Source organism: Oryx dammah, unplaced genomic scaffold, assembly GCF_014754425.2.
Source record: "Oryx dammah isolate SB20612 unplaced genomic scaffold, SCBI_Odam_1.1 HiC_scaffold_27, whole genome shotgun sequence".
NCBI lineage: Eukaryota > Metazoa > Chordata > Mammalia > Artiodactyla > Bovidae > Oryx > Oryx dammah.
In genome coordinates this window covers 95,169,294-95,175,302 of record NW_024070211.1, presented here as the reverse complement: position 1 = coordinate 95,175,302, position 6,009 = coordinate 95,169,294, and positions in this window count along the sequence as shown.

Genomic DNA, 6,009 nt, shown 5'->3' with positions numbered 1-6,009 from the left:
CAATACCTTCCTTCCAAAGTTGAAATCTAATTTTACTTTCTCATTCTCTCTTTTGTTGACATTTGGCTGTCTTTAGCTTTCTAACTCATATTTGAAAAAAAATTTTTTTCACATAAAAATAGAATGAAGTACAAAACGAAGTGAAAAGAATAAATATTACTTCGAGAGAAGGATTAGCTTGTGCAAGCACTCATGCATGCTCGGTCTCTTCAGTCGTGTCCGACTCTGCGCCCGCATGGACTGTAGCCAGCCAGGCGCCTCTTTTCATGGGATTCTCCAGGCAAGAATACTGGAGTGGGTTGGTAGAAAATAAATCGTATGTGTTTTTTTTTTTTTTTCTTTTAACTGATCCAGAAGCTAAACATGAATTATTTAGTCTATATATATATATATATATATATATAATGATTTATTATGCCAGGCACTGTATTAGATACACAAATCCATTGCAAGAGCAGAATCCAAATATGCAAGATCATGGTTCTTAATATATGTATATCTGATATGACTATTAATCATCTCTGCTTCCCAGGTGGCACAGTGGTAAAGAATCCACCTGCCAATTCAGGGGATGCAAGAAATATGGGTTGGATCCTTCAGCAGGGAAGATACCCTAGAATAGGAAACAGCAACCTGCTCCGGAGTCTTGCGGACTGCAGTTCATGGGATCACAAAGAGTTGGACATGACTGAGCACTGTGCACACACAACCATCTCTCAAAAAATGTGTTGCTGGCTGCAAGGAACTCCTTCTCTATTTATAATGGGAAAGAACATCAAATCAGAAGGAGCTTCTTCCAATAAAGAGAATCACCTTTACAAATGGAGAAAAATACTTTTTAGCAAATTACTTCTAGTAAATAAAAATAACTTTTTAGCAAGACTGTGAGATTATAATTGGGGTGCTAATGGTAGAGAAAGAATTTAATAATTGTGTTTCACTAATTCAGAATTCATTATCTGACCAGAAGCTGACAGGAATGTTATTTTTTGCATTGATTAATTTCTTTTTTATAGAAGTAAATTAATAATGTAAATAAGACTACAAGAGGATCCTTGAAAATACTTAGTAGAACAAACTTTCTAAGCACCCTCAAGTACTTTAGAAGGAACCATTTCCACACAATTGATATGCTAATTACAAACCATTAAATCAAGTCAAGGATGTGTATTGGATAACATTTTGTTAATTTAATGTGAGTTAATGTAGGTACTTGAAATAATAGAACTCTATTCCTTTCTGAAATAATGTATTTTCAGATTTTTTTTCCTTTAATTGAGACTAAGCTTCCTCCAATTAGTACAGATTAATGACATTTTAGAGCAGTCAATATTTAGGAACCAAGAAGTATCCCTGACTCTCCTATAACTTAGTTATGGTCAGAGTAATCCTAGAGTTATCTTCCAGTTGAAACAGTACTTCCACATAAAATATAACAGAGATGACAAATTTGAATATGATCCAAATCAAAATTATTAATAATTTGAAATATATATTTCTAGCAAATAAAGAGAAAAAGTAAATTTGCTAGTCAACATTGAAAGCAACTTTTAATATATACAGATTTGTCTAAGAAAAAGTGAATCTAATGCAACAGTGTGTGAATATATGTGTAAATATACCTTACTCCTCTCTAACCCACATACATTGACAAACCAGTATTAAAATAAGAGCAAGGTAGGAACCTTGCTGGGCTTCCCTGGTGACTCAGTGGTGAAAGAATCCATCTGCAGTGCAGGAGTCACAGAAGACATGGCTTCATTTCCTGGGTGGGGAAGATATCATGGAGGAGCAAATGGCAATCCCCTCCAGTATTGCCTGGGGAGTCCACAAGGACAGGGGAGACTGGCAGACTACAGTCCATAGGGTGGCAAAAAGTGGGACACCAGCAAAGCGACTTAGCATGCAGCCATAGGAATCTAGCTAATTTATACATCATTAGAGACCATCTCTATTGGGGAGGTGGGTCGATACTAGAGGCATAGGATAGTGTTGATTTGAGTAAAACAAATTAGTGCTTTTCATCATATAAATATATTTATATATTTAAATATACCATCATATAAATACATTGCATACTAAAGGTTATGGACTTAAGTGATGTTTATGGAAGGGGAATGACCAATATATTCTTTTTTTTTCTTTAATAATGCAAGGAATATACTCACCACACTTTATTATATTTGACTGATGGTGATATAGTCTCTAAAAATATATTTTGTAATGTGAAAGTTTCAAATTGCAAAAGCACAGAGAAGAGTAAATTAATTCTCTTTTACTCTTCACCAGATTCAACTTTTTCATGATTTTGCTAACTTGATTATCTAACCTCTTCTCCAGCTTTGAACTCTTGTTCTCACTTCTCTTTCCTGAATTATATAAAGCAAATTTCAGAGGTTATCTTTCACTCCAACATCTTTTGGCAAGCATCTCTAAAAAAATACATGGATATTTTATCACGAACAGTAGTATGAAATGATTTCCATTTTTGGTTCTAATTTGTTCCCCATGGCTTTGCTCTGTGAGCCAAGTGAATTGTAGAGTGCTCAGAGGAAATGACCTCTTTCCACTAAGAACATAGTTAGTGATAAAATATTGGCAAAATTTACTTTTATTTTGGAGTAATGAGTTATGATCTAAATGCTATGTTCAGAACAATTTAAGTTTCATACTGCTTGATTTAGTAAATATCTTAAAATATTGTCTAGTTAGAAGAAAACTAGAAAAAGTGTTTAAGAGAGAAGCATGGTTTGCCACAACCTTGATAGTATTCTGAGTTCAGTGGGGAGGGAACAAGATAATCAAAATTTGGCATTATTCACAATTGCTTTAAACTCAGTCAAGATATAAAAGATATATCATGTTCATTTTCTATCATTTTTCCTTTGTTTCCATCATTTAAAATAGTTCAACAAGACAGGAAGCTTTAAAATCATATTTTTCAGCTCATCACTGAATTTAATTTTGTTAAGTCTCCTTTATTGACTCTTCAGATAAATAAAAGCTAAAACAGCATCTGTACCTTTAAATGGTTCTCTCTGCATATTGTTCTCTCTAAATATTTTATTTATTTAAAAACAATATAACCACATTAATATTTATTTAGACATTTTTAGTAATCATTTTCTTTTTCACATAATGAGATATTACCATAGGCTAATTCAGTGAATGAAGCATTTCACATACAAATTTTTGCATTATCTGATAGGTTTTCATATGTAAATTTCATGCATCTGTTTATCTCCGGTGAATAGTGTCAAATATCCTCAATGCAAAATGAACGTTAAGTAACATTATCTTCCTAATGACTTTTCTTTTCCCAGTGAAAAATTGGCTATTTGTTCCAAGTATTTAGAAATTGTCATTCAAAAATAGCTTTTTTTGGTTGTTTTTACTGGACTGCACAGGGAAAAATGGAAAAATGAAATTTTTGAGTTGATTTACAAATTTATATTGTTCTTCTACAAACCTTTTGGAGTTTCATATTAAAGATTATGAAATCTCAGCTATAAACATTTTGAAACACAGAAGGTAGAATGTTTCAATTAAAAAAAAATTCCACTACATTTAAAGGATTTTTGTTAGCTGTCAGGCACTTAAATCACTTTATTACTTTTACAAACATGGAAAGACAAATGCTCAAACAACATCAGAAAACAGTCTCTCTTTACTCTCAAGTAGACCTGTCTTTGAATTCACCATGTGGGTGAAATCAAAGCACAGAACAAACACTGTTTTGATATGGCTTTGAAGATGATAACTGCTTCTAACAGAGAAAAAGGCTGCTTTGGATTTGCAAGAAAACGATGATTGACATGACTCTCAGCCCAAGGAAGTTTACCTTTTAATGAATGCTTGGTGAGAAATCTCTCACCCAGTGTTTTATTTTTTGAGGGAAGCTGCCTAACTAGAAAAGTTATCAGACATCCAGGGCTCCTATGAAAGATGTAGCACACATTCTCATAAGCAGCGACATCTTTTGATTCAAATGAGCATGCTCATGATCCAGATGTGCACAGAAAAGTTAGAAGTGACCTAAGCATTAGAACTTCTCCTATATGGTGTAAATAAGCTTTCCTATAATTTCATGCAATCTGGTCCCCAGGTAGAATCACTAATTAATAATCTTAAATATTAAAACAATGATCACAGCAAGAAAAATAGTTAATCTCTGTGGCCTTTTTTCTTTCTTTCTTTTTTTTCTTTAAGATCCTGGAGTCTTTGGTCTCAGTGATATTAATAGAAGTGTTAGTCAGTACCCTCATTTTTTGTCTTCCTTTAAAAGTGTTTAGTCATCAAGAACTTTACTATACTTTTAGTTTCCGATCCTCAGAATTTTCACTATTTTGGTTTGTTTGTGTTTTATTATTGAGGCCTTGGAGTTCAAAATATCATAGAGAAGTGAAAGTTGTTCAGTTGTGTCCTACTCTTTGCAAACCCATTGACTTTAGCCTGCCAGGGTCCTCTGTCCACAGGATTCCCCAGGCAAGAATATTGGAGTGGTAAACATTCACTTCTCCAGGGTATCCTCCCAAGCCAGGAATCGAACCCAGGTCTCCTGCATTGCAGGCAGATTCTTTACAGTCTGAGCCACCAGGGATCCCAAATTATTTTACGTAGACTCAAATCAAATTGGCTTTAAGTTTATGCTTATATTTTAGAGAGAAATTGGTTTTAAACTGTGAGGTAATAAGCAAAGTATAGAAACACTAGAAGATATTTAAAATGCCAAATAAGTATTAGCACCCCAAATTATCCTTTGAAATAATAATGATATTACAGTGAATGAAACAGTTAGAGCTACATTTAGAATTTTTTTAAGTATAGATTTACAATGTTTTTGTTAGTTTCAAGTATACAAAAAAGTGATTCAGATATGTATATATGAAACCATTGTCAAGAAGGAAAAATGCCACTTGCAGCAACATGGATGGACCCAGAGACTGTAATACTAATGAAGCAACTCAGACTGAGAAAGACAAATATATGACATCACTAAATGTGAAATCTAAAAAGAAAGAGAAAAGATACATTTGGTATTTTTGTCAGAGATTGGTTAGATGCTCTCTAATCTTATTTTCTACTCAGGCACACAAAGAGTACATTTCTCAAGCTCTCCTGCAATCAGACTGAGGCCATGTGATGGTTTCTAGCCAGTGGATTATGATTGTAAATAATATATGCTCCTTCGAGGCTTGAGAAATCTGTATGCAGGTGAAGAAGCAACAGTTAGAACAGAACATGGAACAATGGTATGGTTCCAAATTGGGAAAGGAGTATGTCAAAGCTGCATACTTGTCACCCTGCTTATTTAACTTATATGCAGAGTACATCATGTTAAATGCCAGGCTGGATGAAGCACAAGCTAGAATCAAAATTGCTGGGAGAAATATCAATAACCAGATATGCAGATGACACCACGCTTATGGCAGAAGGTGAAGAAGAACTAAAGAGCCTCTTGATCAAAGTGAAAGAGGAGAGTGAAAAAGCTGGTTTAAAACTCAACATTCAAAAAATGAAGATCATGGCATCTGGTCCCATCACTTCATGGCAAATAAATGGGGAAACAATGGAAACAGTGACAGACTTTCTTGGGTTCCAAAATCACTGCAGATGGTGACTGCAGCCATGAAATCAAAAGACACTTGCTCCTTGGAAGAAAAGCTATGACACACCTAGAGGGCATATTAAAAAGCAGAGACATTACTTTGCTGAAAAATATCCATCAAAGCTATGGCTTTTCCTGTAGTCGTGTATGGATATGAGTTGGACCATAAAGAAAGCTGAGCACCAAAGAATTGATGCTTTTGAACTGTGGTGTTGGAGAAGACTCTTGAGAGTCCCTTGTACTGCAAGGAGATCAAAGCCAGCAATCCTAAAGGAAATCAGTCCTGAATATTCATTGGAAGGACTGATGCTGAAGCAGAAGCTCCAATACTTTTACCCCCTTATATGAAGAACTGACTCATTGGAAAAGGCCTTTATGCTGGGAAGATTGAAAGCAGGAGG